Below are 22,367 nucleotides of genomic sequence, written 5' to 3'. Positions count from 1 at the left end.
ATCAGGCAAACTCTTTCATCCTTCTAAATTACTGATGAGTATCCTAAAAGGCAAACGAAGACGGTCTTTCAAAGAGAAACCAGTGAACTCGTGAGAACATTAGATAAGTTCTGAGAAATGGCAGAGGTAGATAGACATCAGTGCTGTTAAGTGGTAAGTCAGACTCTGTCCCTACTCCTGGGATTATGGGGACAGAAATATGGTGGTATAAGTTTAAAAAAGAGAGAGAGAGAAAGAAAAGAAAAAAATTACCATTAAAATATAGAAAATTGCTTCAAATGTTTTCTGTGACATTTATATAAAATAAAGCAAAACTTAGAAGGGAAAGTGAATGTAAGAAGTATTGATTTTTAAGCTGGGAGAGAAAAATGGATATTTTCATGCAGAAGGGAATGACTCAGGAGAAGAGGAAGCTGCTGACCAGCTACTAGTTCTTTCACGGTAACAGGAGAAAAGGCAGAGTACATGGATGGCACCACAAGTGGGTAATGGTAGCTATGATCTGAAAAGGCCTTTTCTGACTCAGTGGAATAAAAACAAGGACTTCTATTCAAAGTAAAAAGTGGGAAGGAGACAGTGACCATAAGTGAGTGAAGATATAAACAGTCACCCTGGAGGAAGTGAAACCAACAGCAAGTGACGAAGGAAATGTATGACTGCCAGGCAACATTAAAGGTCAACTTAAGGTCATAATCACAGATTTAAAGTATGATATAAATATGTGCATGTACCATATATATACACATATGTGTGTGTATAATATATATATATATATATATATTACATACACACACACCACACACACACACACACACACACACACGGTTTTATAGGCATGGACCAGGCAAAGAACTGGATTTAATTGGCCCTATGATTTAAGCCATGCAGGGCAGCTGAACTCAAAGATACCTAAAATGAGAAAGCACAGAATACAAATGAGAATGCATACCATACAAAGGAGAGGTGGTAATGAGTGAACATGGATTCTAAACGTACTTTTCATATCTCCTGAAACTCTAATCCTTCTTCTGAGCCTATGGAACTCATAGGCAGCTAGCACCAAAATCTTCATATCCTTGACCACATCTCAGAAACTTTCAATGTCCTCCACCTTCCTGGACATCCCCGTAAGGATGCAGCTTTTTTAGCCCTTTTAGAGGAGGACTCTTTTCTTTCCACACTCCTCAAATGTAAGGGAGGACTGGCAAGTGCCATTCTTATTCCATACTGCTAATTACAGAATACTCTCCCTTTGTCCTGTACAAAAATCCCCTGCTCTGAGTCACATATCATCAGGCTCCATTGCCCTACTACCTTTCCTACTGTAGCCATTTATGGCTCTACAAGGTCACCCTTTTAATTCCTTGGTAATTTTAGCTTCTGGCTCACTGTCACTCCAATACTATTTCTGTCATAATTCTTATTGATTTCAACATCCAAAAAGAAAATTCACCCGATATCCTGGCCTCTTCATTTCTTGACTATTTCTACCCAGTAACACTGATGCTGCTCTCTTTCCTATCTGAGCCTTCTTTCCTCATGGTCACACCCCAATCAGCCATCTAAGAGTAAAGTTTAATTATTACATCTGAAGTTACATCTTTATTGTTCTTGTTGCTTTGACTTTTATTTATTTATTTTTAAATAAGATTTATGTATTTATTATGTATACAGTTCTGCCTGCATGCAAGCCTGCATGTCAGAAGATGGCACCAGATCTCATTACAGATGGCTGTGAGCTACCATGTTATTGCTGGGAATTGAACCCAGGACTTCTGAAAGAGCAGCCAGTTCTCTTAATCTGAGTTATCTCTCCAGCCTGCTGCTTGGTTTTTAAGACAGGATTGCACTACATAGACTGGCTGGCCTCAAACGTACAGGCCAGCTCAGTCTGCCTGTCTCTGCCTTCTGAGTACTGGGATTAAAGATATGCACCACCATACCTGGCTTTTTTTTTTTAACTTTCCAGTGAGGCTAGAAAGATGTCATAGTATTAATTTATACGGTAGATTTACCTACATATTCAGGTTATATGATATAGTCTGGCTACAAGGCTATAAGTCTATAGACTTTGTTACTGTATTGAATATTGCTGGGAGTTATAATATGTGATAGCTAATCTTTGCTGTCAACTTGATGGAACTTAGAATCACATGGAAACATATCTGGTGTAGGAGTTCCTTCTGTTTGTGTGTTGCTTTCATTGGGTAATGAATAAAGAAACTGACTTGGCCTAGTTGACAGGACAGAACTTAGGTAGGCAGAGTAGACAGAACTGCATTCTGGGAAGAAGGGCAGAGTGGCAGACGCCATGGATCTCCTGCCAGAGACGGATGCTGGTTAGAATCTTGTCGGTAAGTCACAGTCATGTGGTGATACACAGATTAATAGAAATGGGTTAAATTAAGATATGAGAATTAGCCAATAAAAAGTTAGAGCTAATGGGCCAGGCAGTGTTTAAATGAATACAGTTTCTACGCGATTATTTCGGGTTTAAGATAGCCGGGTGACCAGGACAACAAGCAGCCTGCTCCTCCTGATACACATACCTCTAGGGATGCCTATCAGGGTGTTTCCAGAAAGGTTAAGACCCACCCTGAATGTAGGTGGCACTATTCCATAGGCTGGGGTTACGAACTAAATAAAGAGGAGAAAGCCAGCTGAGTACCAGCATTCATGTCTCCCTACTTCCCAATGGTAAAAACTTCCTCATGTTCCTGCCATAATGCCTTCCTTTCATAGTAATCCATCCTGCTATGATGGACTACATCATCACAAACTGTAAGCCCAAATAAATTCTTCTTATAAGTTGCTTCTTGTCAAGTATTTGGTCACAGCAGTAAGAAAAGTAACATATAACATAATGGTGAGTACATGTACATCCAAACAAAAAAGACATATTCTCTGAGGCACTTATCACACATGGAATTTACAGGACTAGAGTTTCTCTCAGTGGTCGTGAGAGAACTGTCAGTGAATGTGAAGCCTCAGGGCTTTATAAGGACTATAATTAGACTACAGTAAATTTATATTTAAAAAACGATTAAAAATTAACCTTAACTTCTATAGCATATTTACCTTTTGAACTTTTGATTTTCATAATTAGCCTCAACTTACAGACACACTGCACAGTTGTATAAAAATATTTTCTTAGCTTAAATCTAAACAGATTCACTGTTTATTTTCAAAGATCTTCAAAGACCACTAATGAGCTTCAAATTGTTCCATAAAACACAGGGGTGACCATCCAAAACTCATCCTATGAATCCTCTACCCTAATAAAAAGGAAAGCTTTAGTTAATTTTCCTGGATGAACATAGACACAATATTCAAAAATCAAATTCAACAATTCATTAAAAAGATCATTCATCATGATCAAACTGGTTTTATTCCAGAGACACAAAGAGGTTCAACAAATACAGATTAATGAATATAATACCACATAAACAGAATAATATATAAAAGCACATGGCCATCTCAATCTAGAAAGATGAGCAAAATCATATCTTTTTAAGGAAAATGAATGGAAATGAAATGGCAAATAAAATAAGCTAGACTTGGAAAGGTAAGTTCTTCCTGTTTATTATAAAGGGAATCTAGACAAAAACAAAGATAGTATGAAAGTAAAAGAGAACTATTACAAAACAGGAGAGAGAAAGTGAGGGAGAGAAAATGGAGGAGCTCACATCTCTATCCAGAAGCAGGAGGTAGAAAGCATACTGAAAATGGTATGAGTCTTTTGCAACATTAAAGCCAGTCCCAAGTGCCACACTTGCTCCAACAAGGCCATACCTTCTAATCCTTCCCAAACAGTTCCACCCATGGGGACTAAGCATTCAAACATGAGTGGCAGTTTCCCCTTCCACAGCAGATTTTCTTGCAAGTAGACTATGCCTCAGGAATTCTCCTAGTAACAAAAATCTATCAGTGTTGGGGGGGGGGACATCCATTTTTTCAAACTTTATCTTATTTTATTTATTATTATTTTGGTTTTTTGAGACAGGGTTTCTCTGTGTCCCTGGCTGTCCTGGAACTTGCTCTGTAGACCAAGCTGGCCTTGAACTCACAGAGATCTGCCTGCCTCTGCCTCCAGAGTGTTTGGATCAAAGGTCTTTGCCACTAATGTCTGGCTGTTTTCAAACTCAAAAAAAAAAAAGAGAGAGAGAGATTATATTTTTATTTTAAAATGTGTGTCCATGTGTTTTCTGGTAGATTATGTGTCCACAGAAGGCAGATGTGTCAAATGCCCTGGAGCTGGGGTTATGAGCCACCTAATGTGGGTTCTGAGAACTAAACTTGGGTTTTCTGCTGCAACTCATTTCTCCAGTTCCATTTTCAAACTTTTTAAGGATTATGTTGAGGTCTAAATAAACCCCTCACTGTGAATTTCCTTAGCAGTTCTTTTTTTCTTCACATATAGTTTCCTTTCCTTCTTTTTCTTCCAAAGCTATGGTGTATGAGGTAATAGGATTTTTTATTTTTAGCTCCAGTATAATCTTTTAGGACCACATTGGGTATGTGGTGGTCTACTGTTGGCCAAAATATCATTATGTGGTACATGAATGTTCTCAAATATATTAGGACTAGGTTGAGAATAGAAATGTAACATCTAATTAAATTCTTATGCCAACAATAAAGCCAGTGTTACCTAATAGACAAGGATACTGAGGCCAAGATAAAAATAACAAAACAACCAAAACCTTAAATCCAACACTTGGTCATATTATCGAAAAAATTTAAGAATTTTGACTTGAACCTAAAGCTTTCTAATGCCTACAACCCTTTCCTCCTTCACCACCACTGTGTTAAGTCTAAATGAATATGGAGAATCAGTCTCTGCTATAGTTCCAGGTTTCTTGATGTCTCTTAATAGGAAGAAGGAAGGAGGAGAGCCATGCACAGGAATGGAGCACTTCAATGGATAGAACTTAGATCAAACTTTTTAAACTCTAATTTTTCACAGCGTCTGAAATGAAGTCTTTAAGAAGTAAAGTTATGACACAAAACAGCTATATAAAATAAAATCATAACAAATCAATGGGGTAAAACTTATGACTTTTAAGAGGATGAATAATGTTCAATGCTCTTTGAATGTCACACTATATTATCAAACTTTATAATTATAATTAAAACAAAGAGCTTGTACAACAATAAAACTGACTAGGACATAATTAAAGGCACATGAAAAAGCAGAATCATATCCAGAAATAGAACACCATGTAAAACATGCCATAAGGCCAAGCATAAAGCTTAATTTAAAAAAATAAAAACAAGTGACCTGTGAGATTAAGTCGACAGGAGGGAAATGAAAAAGGCACAAGGCTTTAAATGTGGAAAAATGCAAATGTCAGGGTAAGAAAATACAATTTAAAGAAACTTAATGGAAGAGTAAAATATGAAATTCAATTTGGAGAAAACAAATTCAAGGATGAAGATTCAGTGTCAAAAGTTACTGAACAGAAAAAAAAACTTAGAAATATTTTCCATTTATTCATAAAGTATTTATTAAGTATTTGCAGCACTACTGTAGTTTCTCTGTGAGGGGGTGATGGGATTCAGGAGGCAATGTGATGGGTCAGGGAAGCAGAAGCAGATGAAGCAAGAAACCACTACGTAGCATGCATGAGGCCCCTGTGGTCCAGTCCAATGAAAGAGTTGAAAACTTGGTGTGGTGGCACACATCTGTAATACCAGAAGTTAGGAGGTTGGAGGCAGGAGGACCAGAAGTTCAAGGTCATCTTCCACTACACAAGTTAAAGGTTAGTCTAGACTACATGAGGCTCTGTCTCTAATAAAATAAAATATAATGAAAAATGAGTAGTTAGCACCAAATTAAACAAAATCATTCAAAGAAAACATTTGAATTACCATCTCTAGCAGTAATTCCAACAAGAAATATTTAATTTACTTTGAAATTCAATGGAATCCAATTTGGAGAAAACATGATAGTAAGTAAGATCATATTGGAAGGAGAAAGAAGAACAAAGTTCAACTTCAGGAAAAGTCAAAGAGGAGACAATGATGTAGCCCATCCCAAAATTCTGGAAGAGGCATGAAGACAGAGAATATAGTCAATAATTATAGAGCAAGAAAGTTGAGAATAAACAAGAGTTGTGTTTTATATATATAAGCAAGCATGCACAATAATTTAAACCATTAATTATATAATATATGTTATATAATATATATAAGCTAGCATGGAATTAAAACCAAGTAAATATCAATGGCAAAGAAACAATAATAAATGGGACTAATCAGAGTCCATTACTATCAGAGTCAATGCATATATTTGAGGAATTAGTAACTGGTAATTGATACACTATCTACTATGAAGTTATTCAAAATACACAGCCAAATAAATATTTGGGGAATTCACAAAATTCACACTATCCATAAAAATAAATTCCAAATGAGTTAAAGACATCAGTCTGGAAAATATATAAAAGTATATAAAAAAGGGTCTAGTTTATCCCCAACATGCAACTAATACACAGCATGAAAATGAAATTTAATAGTATCTTTTTAATGTTAATAGCATAAAACTAACTAATTAAAAAGTCACTTTAAAAAGTTTTGCACCTAAAACAATACAGGCTATTGCTACTAGTTTTCATTGCTACTGGAGCAAGATGGAAAGATTCCACTACTAGTATGGTAAGACTGCACTTTGGTCACAGAACATAGAAAAGTGAAGCTGAAACTGAGCTAGAAACTTCTTCTCTCCTGGCTAGCTTTTATGGTGATAGAAAGTGTCATGCAGATTGTTATGGGAGGAAAGTCATCAACTGTCTTACTAAATAAGCCCTTTGTGCTGCATTATCAATCTAGCTGACAAGATAAGCCCATTAGTGTACTAGTGGCATGGCTGCTATTGGGATCACTAATCACTTTCTGATTAGATTAGAGGCCTGCTCTATTGGAAGGAATCAACAATAGCTGGTACAATAAACCTGGTCAAAAACTCTTGGTCAGGGATGTCACAGAACCCAGTGGGAAGATACTATTGCTACTTTACTAAATGGGCATGCATTTATCAAACTACCTGGTTTTTAAACAGGTTTATGCCTAATGATTAATGCTGTTTTCAATTTTGGTCAGAAAAGCCTTTTTTTTCTTGCAATGGGTGGCAGTTATTATATAGATTGATTAACTAGTCAATGTGTTGAACATTAGTGATTGCTGAATGAGAAATCTCTGTATCAGTCCTTCCAAGGCTCAAGGAACACTATAAGAGTGAGGAAAAAGAATGTAAGACCTGGAGTAAGGAGTAGAGTATTGTAGAATATTATTTTTTGGCATGACATGAACTCACCGCAACTGCAATTTCCCGCAAGAGACCAACCAGTACAAGATGGGGCCCATCAAGAGGGAGAAATGGGGAGAGGAATCACAAGGTTCCCAAGCCTCCCTAATGAGTTACTAGCAATTACTGTCTGCTAGGCTAAGAGGATACATTTTCTTCAGTGTTGTAGACACAGCTAAGATGTCCATGTTCCTGTAAATAACTGTCTTATATTCATGTATGTAACCCTCATTAACTAATTAGGACACAAACAAATAAAGACATGAAAGTAGGTGACACATTGTAAGTTGAGGAGAGGAAGGGGGCCAGGGAGTGTGGGAGGATAATGAGAAGGTAATGGGAGGATGAATATGGAAATATAGTTTATATGTATAGAGGTAAATATAAAAAAATCCAAGCCAGGTGGTGGTGGCACACATCTTTAATCCCAGCACTCAGGAGGCAGAGACTGGCGAATCTCTGTGAGTTCAAGGCCACCCTGGTCTAAAGAGCTAGTTTCAGGACAGCAAGGGCTGTTACAGAGAGAAACCCTGTCTTGAAAAAGCAAAATAAAACCCAAAACTCAAAAAACAAAAAACCCCAAACCATTATCATGTATAATTAATAAACTAATGAAAAAGAATTATATGATCAATAAAAATGTTTCATAAAAGCAAAATAAGCAAATGTAGTGATATTCTGTTTGTAGTCTAACAAATAAAGCTTGCCTGAAGATCAGTGTGCAGAGCTAAGCCACTTACTATTAGACATAGAGGACAGGCAGTGGTGGCACTTGCCTTTAATCCCAGCACTCAGGAGACAGAGGTAGACAAATCTCTGTGAGTTCAAGACCACCTGGGCTACACGAGATTGAATCTGTCTAAAAGAGAAACAGAGTTCACATAAAGGTGATCCCAACACTTGGGATCCCACTCCTTTAATCCCAGCTCCAGGGAGGTGGAGACAGGAGTGAGCTCAGAAGCAGTCTGAGGATTCACAGAGACAGGATTGTCCCTTTAGTCTGAGCATTATTAGAGGTAAGAACTAGTGGCTGATTGCTGTTTTTCTGATCCTTCAGTTTTCACCCCCTAATATCTGACTCCAGGTTTTTATTACAACGACCAATTAGAATTGGTGCTACAAGCAAATCTGATATCAAAACTAACAACTTAAAAATACCACAAAGGGGTAGAAGTCCAACAGAATAGAAAAAAACTGTTTGCCATTTTTATAATAAAGAATGAGTATATAAAATACAAATAAATAAATATTTTTATGCTGCACACAAATAGGATGTTTTGAAAGCATATCCAACCAGTGTTTTATCACATGGGAGGGTAACTACAGAATTAACAATAATATACTGGATGCTGTATGTGCACATACCACGACCCCTAACAGGCACACAGTCAAATCTACCTATCCACTCTCACACACAAAAAGGAAATGTATTAAAAATTGAAAAATTAAATAAATAATGAATTATTTTTAAATATAATAAATCAAGAGAAAATACTACAACCTCTTATAACATACCAGAAGGCACATATAGAAGCCTGCAGGTTTGGACAAATGCTGGCTCAGATGATGTTTCTGAACTTGCTCAACACATTATTTTCCTATTATGTCAGACCCTCTCCTACCTTTAATACTCACATCCAGGTGGTGTGGGCCTCTATTTACTTTAGGAGTACTCACCAAAGGGTTCCAACCAGATCTGCCAGAAAAGCACTAAGGTTGTTAAGACGCACCAAGTTCAGAGGAGACAAAATGCTAACCCCCGAGCCATAGAGCTTATAGGAGGACATAGTATGGCAATAATACATCAGTACTACTCTCAATGGCATTCAGGGCCTCAGTCCTCACAACTGTAAAATAGGGAATACACCTGTGAACTACAAATAAAAAGAACTGTGCCCTGCTATGCTATCTACAGTTTTAATGGCATATTCCACTCATAGCCACTAATCTTGGTTTTTAGGTTTTGATCTCATAGATAGGAAGTTTTTAATTTTTTAAATCCAGTTAAATGACAGTTAAAGATAGGTAAATAAATAAGGAGAATTCACACACCTATTATCCTAGCACTTAGGTAACTGAGTTTCAGGCCAGTCTGGGCTACATAGTGAGACCCTGTTATTGGAGGAAAAACAAAACCCCAAATCAAAATATAATAAACAAACAACAAGAAGAGGGATAACCTCAGGCACTCATCTCAGATGTGGGGCAGAGAGAATAACCATCAGAGTCCTTAGAGTGCTGAGAGGCAATCTGAAGAAGAAGAGAGGAACTTCTAGGAAAAGAGAGGACTTGGACAAAGATCCCAGGGAAACGAGAGAGAAAGCTCTATTAGGGAGAATGCAAAGGTCTGAGGTAGGCATGTTGGGAAAAGGGTGTTGTGACTCAGTCAAAAACAACCACAAAGGAGAATAGAAGATGAAGTCAGAATAATACAGGCGTGTGTGATCGGGGTGGAGGGGATGGGGCTTAGTGGTCCTTAAAGGTTAGCCTAAAGCCTAGGAGGAGAGGATTTAACTTTCCACAGAGCACTGAAAATTATTGTTCCTGAGTTAGTAACAGTTTGTAGAAGAGAAGGGACACATCAAGAAAAAGAGGGTATTGGAATAGTGCAGAGCAATGTTCTCAGCCTTCTAGATGCTACCACTCTTTAATAAAAACACTTCATCAGGGGCTGGAGAGATGGCTCAGTGGTTAAGAGCACCTCCTGCTCTTCCAAAGGTCCTGAGTTCAATTCCTAGCAACCACATGGTGGCTCACAACCATCTGTATTGAGATCTGGTGCCCTCTTCTGGCCTGCAGGCAGAGCACTGAGAATAATGTATACATAATAAATAAATAAATCTTTAAAAAAAAAACACTTCATCATGTGGTGATCCCCAACCATAAAATTATTTTTCATTGCTACTTCATAACTGTAATTTTGCTACTGTCATGAATCATAATATGGTGTAGGAGGTCCTTCTGTCTTTGTGTTGCTTTTATTGGTTAATAAAGAAACTGCCTTGGCCTAGTTGATAGGCAGGTGGGGGAGACAGAACTGAATGCTGGGAGGAAGAAAGGCGGAGTAGGAGAGACACCTTGGAGCTGCCAGAATCTGACATGCCGAATCTTTCCCCGTAAGCTACTGCTGTGTGGCGATATAAAGATTAATAGAAATGGGTTAAATCAAGATGTGAGAGTTAGCCAATGAGAGGCTAGAACTAAAAGGTCAAACAGTGATTTAATTAATACAATTTCTGTGTGGTTATTTTGGGGCTAAGCTAGCCGTGCGGCCAGGAAGAACAAATGGGCCCACTCCTTGCACCAATAATACAAATATCTATGTTTTCTGATGGTCTTAGGTGACCTCAAAGTGTCACAACCCACAGGTTGAGAATCACTGGTCTGAGCAAGGCAGAAACAATGAAGATAGTAGAAAGTGACTTAATCTAATGACTCAACACTTTGAAGGTAGATTCAACAAGACAGATGACAGATTGAACATAAAATGTAAGAGAATCAAAGGTGACTTAGGGTTCTTGCCCTGGGCTTCTAGAATAATGAAGCTACTTTTTACTGAGATGGGATAGGTTATTGGAAATGTAGCTTTGAAATAAAGCTCTGTAGCCTTCAACTTTTCAGAGGTTAGAAAGATAATGAGAAACTATGGGGGAAAGCTGAAGTGGAAAAAAGCCTTAGTAAGGTAAGACGAAGTAAAGATGAAGTGTGTTATACGTTTAGTGAAGAAAGCATTAACAAAAAAACTAACAGTGTAAGATGCTGTTGAAGGAAGACAGAGAACTGATTCATTCACTGGTTAGCAATGTGAACGTTAGTGTTGAACTAGTTTGGCAAGGGGACATCAGTGGAGAAGAGTCCTAATTAGTATAGATTCAAGGCCTAATTAGTAAGAAAAGAAAAAAAAAGAGTCACTGATTGGATAACTGTGGAAGGGATAAGAGTTAGAAAGATTTCGATAGAGCCAAGAAACTCTGGCGAATACAGCACCTTGTATCACAAGGTACTGCATTTCCAATACCAAAAACAAAACAAAAACAAAAACACAGTACCTGGCATATACAAGTTACTAAGTGAATATTTGTTGATTGACTGAAGTCATCAGATATTTTATCAAGAAGCAGCTTCTAGAAAATACAGTAAAATATTAGGGTTCTTGGTTCAATACGGAAATCTGGCCTTTTACTTTACTGCTATGACTGAAAACTTCCTAGACCCTTACACCTAAAATAGATGTCCCAATGTTGTGGAACAATCTTTTTGTACTGTGAAGATGTGTCTTTGCCAAGATGCCTTCTGATTGGTTTAATAAAGAGTTGAATGATCAGTAGCTAGGCAGGAAGGGGTTAGATGGGACTTCTGGGAAGAGAGAGAGGGAGGTGATGAATCTTGGTGTGATAGAGACACCAGAGGACATGGAGAGGAAACAGGAGGTGAAAGATGAAAGAGAGCTAAAAAGCCATAAGGCAAAATGTAGACTAATATAAATGGGCTACACCTTATTTAAGTTATGAGCTAGTGGGACAAGCCTAAGCTATAGGCCGAACTTCCATAATTAATAATAAGTCTTGGTGTCATTTTTTGTGAGCTGCCAATCCAAAGGAAAGTCCAACTACATCCCATAATTTGAGAACAAAGACAGGATTTGACAAATCCCTTTTAAGTATATATGTTCAGTTCTAGATATATAATATCATCTCTCCAACAACTTCCTATATCTGAGGCCCCTGTTTAATGACTATGAAGCCAGCATGAGACGTGCATACCATCACACAGCCTCTTCCCACAAACAGTACCAGACACCAGGATATCCATTTGCAAAAGAATGAAGAGGGGCCTCACTTCCTATACAAAAGTAAGCCAAAATGGTTAGACTGAAATGTAAAGACTAAAATTACATACTTGTAGAAAAAACTATAGGGGTAAATTAATGTGATCTTGATGGTGACAAGAGCATAAAGGCAATGACAATAGAAAAGAACTAAGTTCTTTTCCGCAAAGGCAACTATCAAGACAGTGAAAGGGCAGCTCACAAAACGGGAGATTTTCAAATCACATATGTGATAAAGTCTAATATCTAGAATGTATAATCAACTCTTTTGTCCTTTTTCTTGTCCTTTTACTTGTGTGTGTGAGCACATTTACACAGGTGTCTGTGTGCATACAAAGGCCTCAAGCTATTTCTGGGAATTTTCCTTAATTTATCTTTCATTTATTTTCATTTATGAATAAATAAATTTATTTATGTATATGTGTGCTTGTCTGAATGAGTTTATATGCAGCGCAAGCATGCAAAGAGGGCTAGAATTACAGTTGATTGTGGGCTATGATGTAGATGCTGGGAACTGAACCTGGGTCCTCTGCAAGAGCAGTAAGAACTCTTAACCACTGAGCCATCTCTCCAGCTCCCCACCTCATTGTTTTTAGGTAGGATCTCTTACTCAAACTCAGAGCTCATCAATGTAGTCAGTCTTCATAACCAGCTTGTCCTGGGGATCCTGTCTCCACTCTAAGGTTGTAATTATAACTTATATGAGTACTAGGGTACTTGCACCCCAAGTGTTTTAACCACTGAGCTATCTCTTCAGGCCCCTATAATCAATTCTTATAATTCAACAACAAAAAGGCAACACAATTTAAAAATAAGCAAAAGAAATTTTTCTTCAATAAAAATTTCTAAAAAGAAAATACCAAATAGCCAAGAAATATATGAAAGCTGTTCTATACCATCAAGTCATTATGTAACTGCAAATCAAAGCCATACTGAGAAACTACTTGAATCCAGTAGGGCAGATGTCTACAACTTAAAACAATGAAAACAACAGGACTACCACTGCCAACAACAAAGAAACACACACAAAATAACGAGTGTTAGAGAGGATTCAGGGAATTTTCAGATACTGGTGTGGAAAACAGTTTGGTGGTTCCTTAAAAAACTCAAAGGCTGACAATTTAACCAAACAGAGTTATTACCTAGCGTGCACCAGCTCCTCAAAATAATCCTTAATACCACAAATCAAACACCTTAAACAAAAGAATTACCATATAGTCCAGCAATTCTATCTACCTTTACATACCAATGAACTGAAAATAGGTATTAAACAAAACCTGTAAACAAATCCTCTTAACAGCAGTTTAGAAGATCCAGAAAGTACAAATGACCCAAATGCCACCAACTGATGAAAACAAAGTGTGGCAAATTCATAATTCAACCAGAGAAAGAAATGAAGTATTAACATACACTATGGCATGCAATGAGTCTTGTAAACATTGCACTGAATGAAAGAACATGCACACACACACACGCACACATACATACACACACACACACACACACACACACACACACACACACACAGTTTCTATGAAATGTTTAGGATAGAAAGCAAAAATGGTTGTTGCCAGGAATTTGGAAAGAAAGGAATGGAGAATGACTGCCTAGTGGGATACAGAGTTTCTTTTGTGGGTGATGAAAATATCTGAGAATTAGATATGGTATTTGCAAATTCTGTAAATTTATCGAAAACCACCAGTTAAAATAATTAATTTCACCTCAATTTAAAAAAATTACGAACTCAGGCCTTGCATCTAAGAACTTAGTCTAAGGACTCAGCTCATCCCATGCTCCTCCACACACCACAGGAGAACTGCATCAGCAATGGCTATTCACCCTTCAGGTATGGTACCTAACCACTGTTTTTATGTGAGAATTCTCACTGCTGCAAACGTACATACAAATTTCTAAATAAAATTATTTTCTAATAATAGATTCTTGGTACAAATCTTATTGAAGCTATGTTTGCTTCATATATATGTTGCCATCCTATATATATATATATGTGTGTGTGTGTGTAGTATTTATATATACTGTATGGTATACACACACAAAACCCCCCACATCTATACTATCCATCTAACTGATATATCAGTGATAGCTGTGGGTCTCATCCCTACAAGATACTATTTCTATGTGCAAAAGAGTACAGTAATAAAGTTTATGCTTTCAATGAATAAACACCATTTTTCACTAATAATCTTTGGCATTTCCCACTTTCTATGCTTTCTGTGCCTTTTGTTTGCTTATTTTGTTATGTTTTTGTGAAGACTGCAACTCTTAGACACACTCAATTAAAACTGACCTTTAAAACCTCCCGTGCCAGACTAAGATCGCCAATAAAGAAGAAATAGAATGGATATATTCATTTGCATGACAACCAGTCTTTTTTTCTTATTGATTTTTATTGAGCTCTACATTTTTCTCTGCTCCTCTCCCTACCTCTCCCCTCCCCTTCAACCCCCCCCCCCCAGGTCCCCATGCTCCTAATTTACTCATGAGATCTTGTCTTTTTCTACTTCCCATGTAGATTAGATCTATGTAAGTCTCTCTTAGTATCCTCATTATTGTCAAAGTTCGCTGGGATTGTGATTTGCGGGCTGGTTTTCTTTGCTTTATGTTTAAAAACAACTTATGAATGAGTACATATGATAACTGTCTTTCTGTGTCTAGGTTACCTCACTATAAATGATGTTTTCTAGCTCCATCCATTTTCCAGCAAAATTCAAGCTGTTGTTATTTTTTTCTGCTGTGTAGTACTCCACTGTGTAAATGTACCACATTTTCCTTATCCCTTCTTTGGTCGAGGGGCATTTAGGCTGTTTCCAGGTTCTGGCTATGACAACCAATGCTGCTATGAGCATAGTTGAGCACATGTCCTTATGGCACGATTGAGCATCCTTTGGATATATACCCAAAAGTGGCATTACTAGGTCTTAAACAGTGACTCTGAATACTAGCAGTACAACATTTATACATTCTCTCCCACCTCCCATTCTTTCTTTCTGGACAGAGTCTCACTCTTCCACCCTGTCTGGCTTGGAACTGGTGTAGACTAAGGCAGACCTTGAAATCACAAAGATCTACCTGCTTCCCTCTTCCAAGTGCTGGGATCAAAAGCCTGCACCATCATGCTCAGTTTTCACAAGTCTTTTTGATACCAAAGTGTGTTCAGTTCTCTTTCTCTCTGATCTCAACGAGGGCATGCACCTCCAATTTACAGCCACCCCATCAATGATAATGATTTCAAAGAATGAAAATATTTACATGTATGTAACTGGAAAAATCAAGTTCTAATATCAAGTTAACTGGAAAAAAATACTGCAAAACTGCTCCTGGGAATCTGACAAACACACATTTCCTAGCACAGCCAAATACTCCATTTTTAATATGCAAACAATCTGGTTTTTGTTCATCACTTGAATGGAAGGATGATGTCAGGGTTACTGGAGCCCAGATCACTACTGGCCTTTAGAAACTCTTGCCTTTCTAGATAAGCAAGAGACTTACAGCCAAATTACTAACATCTAAAACAAGTCCTTCAGGAGTCTTCAGGTCCTAGAAAAATACCTCATCAGTGAAAAGCAGTCTTCAAAACAAAATGCAAAGAAAACCCCCTCTACAACGGGGAGACAAGTGATCCGGGACTGTCTAGCTACTTCTCTGAGAAGTCAGTAGTGTTTGGGTACTCAACATACTGAGTATCTGCTACATAGCCATAGATACCAGCCCCTCCCTTACCACATCTTCTCAGATAAACTTTTTGAAATCTTTGTTGATCTAGGCTGGAAATAAAGCACAGAGGTAGAGCACTGAGCATGTGCAAAGCCCTGAGTTCAATCCACACTGCACGGAGACAAAGATGATTTTGAACATTCATTATTTTCTTAGGGTATACTTATTTCAGTCTGGTTTCTACCTATTCCATTCCAGAATGGCTCTTGCTGAGGACAAAGACGTCCATCTTCCAAAGTTCAACAGATCATTTTCAGTGCAGTTAACTACTTTTTCTTTAGGGAAGCACTATCTTTTTTTGCCTTTATGGCATACCCTAAACTACAATTAGATTTTTTTTTTTTTTGAGACAAGGTTACTCTGTGTAACAACTCTGGTAGTCCTGGATTTGTTTCAGTCCTCCCAAGTGCTGGAATTACAGATGTGTACCACCACTGCTTGGCTACTACAATTAAACTTTTAAAGAAAACATATAAAACAAAGATCAAATATGTGTTACTATTATAAAATATTTTATTCATTTATTGTTATATGTGTATGGGTATTTTGCCTGAATGTACATGTAATCATGTGTGTGCTGGTGCCTGTGGAGGCCAGAAGAGGGCATTGGACCCCTTGGAACTAGAGTCATAGTGAACTGGCATCTGGGTGTTGACTCATCTCTCCAGCTGCAAGTATAGTTTACTTTTAAAAATCTCATTTAAGTACAGTGCAATTGCCTACATGCAAACCAACTTTTTCTGCCTAATTGAATCAGAAACTCCATAGTATGTATTCAGTTGTCACATACCTAATATCAAGCAAGGTGCCACCTCATCGTATCTTCCTATTTACTTTTCATTATCTTATTCTAAAACAACAACAACAACAACAACAACAAGACACCAAAATTCTGAGCCCATTTCCATTCTGTTGCTAATCTTGGGTCAGTGGCTCTCTTTCCACTAGTCAGTGGAATCATCTGAGGAGCATTTAGACAAGGCTGCCAGCACTAAAAAGACTGCTACTTAGAAGCCATCTAGTACTTCAACAGCAAGTACCTGGCCATCCAGAGCTACCTGGCTAGACACTGACTACAAAACCAAAATACCACCACTACCACCACACAACACAAGCACACAAAACAAACAAACCCAACACTGCAATTAAGACGAAATACAAACAAATTGCTCAGATGAACCTCAGCATTAGTTTTTTTTTTAAAGTGTGTATGTGTGTGTGTAAAAATGTGTTCAGGGGAGTATATGTGGTACATATGCACATATGCATGCTGGTGTGGTGTCCATGTTTATACAGAGAAGCCAGAAAAGGTCAACAGGGTCCCTCACTAAACTGGGAGCCATGCTAGTGGCCAGCACACTCCAGTGACCCTCCTGTCTCTGTCACAGCACTGGAGTTACTGATGACTGTACTGTCATGCATAGATTTTGACATGGACACTGGAGATTCCAATTCAGGTCCTCATACTTGTGCAGTTATCTCCTCAACCCCAGCATTAGTATTTTTTTTTTTAAAATTATTCAGTGTTTCCAATGTAAATCCAAGAAGAAAATCACACTCTCCCTTGACCAGGGATTATACATACATTCAAAATCACACAGCATTAGGTCAGCAAGTTGGTTCAGCTGGTAAAGCACTTGTACTCAAGCCTGAGTTTGATCCTCAGAACTGTGTGGAACATCTCCATGCATCTTCAGTGCCAGCACTCCTACTGTCAGATGGGAGATGGAGACAGAGAAAACCACCAGAAAGCTCATGGGCCACCAAGCCTAGAGGTGGCAGCACAGGAAAAACAGCAAAGACCCTCCATCAACAAGGATATCCAACTCCTGAAAGACCCTACATCAACAAAGACCCTCCATCAACAAGGATATCCAACTTCTGAAAGTCATCTTTTGACTTCCACATGTGCACACACACTCACTTGCAAATACAGAGGCAGAGGCAAAGCAGGGCAGGCAGAAGTTTTAGGGTGTGGCTGACTGGGGCCAGTTGGGACTTAACCTCTGATCACTGCTGCTTTACAAGAAAGAGCTTAACATGTCATTCATTTTCTCTCTCTTCAAAAATCTTGATTTAAACATATTGGCAACTAGAGCAAAATTAATGATGAAACCACCTCATGTACAAAGTAAATCATCGGTGGGAAGATTCGACACTGGCCTGTTGGTTTGAAACCTCTACAATGACTAATTTCACCCATACACTTCAACTTAAACCTAAAAATGTATGTCTCCAGTTCTATGCTTTTCCCCCCATGTGTTCTGAACTGTCAAGTGCATACATGACATGTTTAAATGAAAGTTTAGCATCCCAATGAGAACGATGACTTATGTCCACCTCAAAACTATCCCTTTTGATGGCCTCTATTTCAGGTAACAACTCCACTATTCACAGTTTTGGGCAAACTAGTGCTCTGGAATTCATCCTAGGATGGTTCTTTTTTAACCCTTAACATTTGTGCCATTATCTTCTAAATGAGTGGTTCTCAATGTCCTAATGCTGTGACCCTTTAAATGCAGTTCCTCATGTTGTGGTGACTCCCAATCACAAAATTATTCCATTGCTATTTCATAGTGTAATTTTGCTACTATTATTAATAGTAACCTAAATATCTGCTATGCAGAATATCTGATATGAAGACCCAGGGGGTCTTGACCTACAGGTTGAGAACTGTTGTTCTAAATCCTATCAACCATGACTCTTAAATACATTTCATACATACATGTATTTCTTTCTAGCTCTATTGCTATCATCCCAGTCCCAGTTGTCATCTTTTAATGTTTTAGCTACCTTGTTCAAATCATTTTTTCCATATGATGATCTTTCACAAACATATTTGGTCCAGTAATCTTATTTCTATCAATTTACCCCACAAGTATACTCATACACATATGAACTGGCATATTTACAGTGCTCTTTATAATAAATTAAAAACATTTACATGCTCATCAATAGGAGAACATATACATCAAAATGGATAAATTCCCAAGGGACTGTTAAAATAACAGAGCACAGTGTGTTACCATTTGTGTAAACAGGATGCCTATTCAAAAAAAAAAGTTCAGAATGGTAAACAAAACTATTACCACTGTCTATCTATTCAGAGGCATAGAGGAAATAGTGGCTGAACAGAAGATATTGTGATATAATGGACCTGGAGGAAGGCCCAACACTGTTGGTTTAAGTCCCTGCATGAGTCTAGAGGTCGGCTGGACTGAGAAATCAATCAGTAGCAGAGAGCTTCCACCTACTTCCCTACTCGTTTTATATCATTCTGCCCCTAACTCTTCAAGTTCCAGCCATACTAGCTTCTGGGTTCCCAAGAAAAAACTATTCTTTTAGGATTCACAGTTCTTCCTTCTGTGTAGAATACTGTCCCCCAAGCTTTACTTAGCAAGTCCGTACTTATCCTCTGAGTCCATCGCAAATGTTACTTCCCCCAAAGAAACATTCCTCAGTTTCCAGACTAGGTCAAGATGAACATTTTAGGTACTCAGGGAAACCTGTACTTCGCCTTTCAGAATTTAACACAGCTGTAATGAGATAACTGTATAATTACACGTTTACACCAGTTACCTTTTTAGACTACACAGACCAGAAATGCAGATATCATACCAGTTGCTTTTATCTTTGTCTTCCTAGACCTAACCTGCCATCCAGTTAACAAAGTAGGCTGCCACATATAAAATGAGCGACTTCTCTTGCCCTAAGGTTAGGAAAGCAGACAAAGTCAACACATCAGCAAACAAGGGCAATGCAGTCCTGGGATTAAGGACAGTCATTTTACTGTGATTAAACAGTCAGTTTACAATAGTAGTTTTCAACTATGGAAAACGTGACCCTTTCTGGGGGATACAACTTGGGGGCCGAATGACCCTTTCAAAGGGTTACCTAAGAACACCAGAAAACACAGATATTACGATTCACAACAGTTGCAAAATTACAGTTATGAAGCCGCAATGAAATAATTTTATGGGGTCACCAAAGCATGAGGAACCATATTTAACTGACGAAGCATTGGGAAGGTTGAGAACCACTGGTCTAGAAGCGCTTCTGATTGTCATTAAGTATATGTGTAGCTAGGATTCTAAGTCAGGAACGTGGCTAACCATCCTCTATTGCACAGGCTAGCCCTCCATAACAAAGTATTATCTGATGTAAAATGTCAATAGTACCATGGATGAGAAACCCTGATAGGCAATACTTAAAAGTCAATCCTACTCCTTGCTCTGGCGGTGTGTGTGTGTGTGTGTGTGTGTGTGTGTGGTGTTTGTTGTTGTTACTATTGTTGGGGGTGGTGGGGGTGGTGACTGAAAGGACTGTCAAGAAGAGTTGAAAAGCTTGAGTTACTTGTTGAAAGCTGACAAAGGCCAGATCACTTGGAACTATCCTGATCAGAACTGAGTCGCTGAGTTTATCACCTTCAAATATCCTGTACTCCATAATCGCCCAACCCCTTTATTCTCTTCCTGCTCAGGCAAAACTTCCTTTCTCTCAGGATACTTGGTTTCGCTGAACCTCACAGCCAGACCAAGATAAAGTCAGACAGCCCCTTCGCTATGTAGAATGCTAAGCACAGTGACAGTTACAATGTGCAAATCTTATGCATGGAAGTAAAGCAGTAACTGTTTACTCTTCAGGCTGTCAGTGTATAAAGCTATCACTGAATCCAATAACAACACTGGTCCTGGTAAAGACTTCTCCAAAGGCTTTCTATTAAAACAAACAAACAAAACGCACCAAAACTTCGTATTCCTGATCTGAGCTTCCAGATTGCATAAAAGATCCAAGGTCCCCTCTCCCCCAGTATTTCATGACATAAGTCTGTCAGAAATGACCAGAGAGCCTTTTGAATGCAATAAACGTAAATAAATCGCGTGCAAATCAGAAGCCATCTGTAGATTTTTTTTATTAAAAAAAAAAAAAGCTTTCAGCAATGGAGACCAGTGAAGGAAATTGAGATAATTTTTAACGATGCCAAGGAAAAAGCCCTGTGTTTTACTACAACACGAGTCTGCTGCCTGCTTAGCTGGACACCCATGCTCTGACCTAGTATGGCAATTTTTAGGGTCCCTGGACTTGATGCTCTGTTTACAAGAAACTGAGGCCAGACACTAAAGAAGAACAAAGAAAAATGCCTGGCACCAAAGAGGCGGGGGACGTTTTGTACATAAATGAAGATCCGAGGAGGAACTCTTCTTAGATTTTGAAAGGCACTACAAAGCATTCCCTTCGCTAGGGTGTTAACGCGTTTATTCTGTGTTTGCAAACTATTTTCTACAAAGAAAATGTCTTATAATTTACAAACAGTAATCCGTCTCCCCACCACCACCCCTCCTCATTTGCAGAGCATCGAGAAGGATAAAATTTCTTTAGGCTTTATCAGAGTGGGAGGAATGGAAATAATGTGAGCACTACACAGTTCCGAGGCAACATCAACTCCAAGCCCGGCCAGCTGGTTTCCATCGAGCGGTCCCCAAGGAGAACGCCCCTCCAAGGCGGCGGCCGGGCCGGCGCGACCGTGGGAGCTTCCGAGGCCCTCGCAGCTCAGCCACTCGGCCGCCCTCTACCTTTGTTTCAGGTGCCCCTGTTCCCCGAGTGGCTGAGATCCCGCCCGCAGCCCCGAACGGGTGACACATCCTTCTTTGGCCAAGTCTGGCCGAGGTCGGGCAGGGGGCGGGGAAGGAAAATAAAGCCTCAGCGCAGAACGACGTGACTCTCAGTTCTTCCAGAACCCTGGTATTTGCTGCCTTGCCAAGCTTTCCTGTTAACGAGTTCCCGGGCCGGGCGTCCCGCGAGGTGGGAGGCGCCGGTCACCCTGTCCCCCGGCCTTCTCGGCGGGACACTCGGGCCAGCGCTCTCCTCCGCCGCCGGTCCCGGGAGTCCTCCGGCGAGCCTGCGCTCCACCCGGAGTCCCCGCACCGCGCGCGGCCCCTGCGGCCAGGCCAGTCCCCGCCCCCGGCCCCGCCCGCCCCGGCCTCCGCGCGCCGCCCCTCGGCCTCGCCAGCCCGCCGCGGGCCGGGGGCGCAGACAGAGAGCTGGCCTACTGCCCTGCGTCCGTGCACCTACCTTAGTGCCCGCCGCTCCTCCTTCCGCGGCTGCCTCGCCTCTCAAGCGACGCGCCACACACCGCCCCGGCTTCCCGCAGCGCGGGGTCTGGGCCGCTTTCGCCGCGCGTGAGGAGCCCAGGCCTGAGTGCGCCCCGCCCAGCCGCCCAGCCACCCGCCAGCGCCTCGGCCCCGCCCTCCGGCCCCGCCCACCTGGCGGCCCCGCCCACCTGGCCGCGCCTGGTCCCCCTGAGAAAGGGGACCCTGAGGGGCGCCAGGAGAGCCGCGGCGGCGGCAGCCGCCGCTGTGCACTGCTTTGTATAACGGAGACGGCGAGTCGTCCTGTTTGGCGAAGGAGTTTCATGCTAAAAGTATGCGTTTTATGATGGCCATCATTGTTTTTATTGCCCTTTTTACTGTCCTCTTCGTTAACTGTCTACCCTTCTGG

At 39.7% G+C, this 22,367-nt stretch overlaps 1 protein-coding gene across 5 annotated transcripts in view; it reads right to left on the bottom strand.

The window, feature by feature from the left end:
• The window catches only part of Ppp2r3a (protein phosphatase 2 regulatory subunit B''alpha), a 153,214-nt gene extending 131,118 nt beyond the window's left edge, over window positions 1–22,096 (bottom strand). For all 5 annotated transcript variants that reach the window (XM_041677106.1, XM_041677109.1, XM_041677107.1 and 2 more), the window contains exon 1: window positions 21,942–22,096. The gene's annotated coding sequence lies outside the window, so the exon portion shown is untranslated. The remainder of the gene's footprint in view (window positions 1–21,941) is intronic.
• Between the last annotated feature and the right edge of the window lie 271 nt (window positions 22,097–22,367).

Source organism: Microtus oregoni, unplaced genomic scaffold, assembly GCF_018167655.1.
Source record: "Microtus oregoni isolate MIOR12 unplaced genomic scaffold, Mior012 000028F_ref0000031, whole genome shotgun sequence".
Taxonomy (NCBI): domain Eukaryota; kingdom Metazoa; phylum Chordata; class Mammalia; order Rodentia; family Cricetidae; genus Microtus; species Microtus oregoni.
This window is presented reverse-complemented; position numbering and strand designations above follow the sequence as displayed.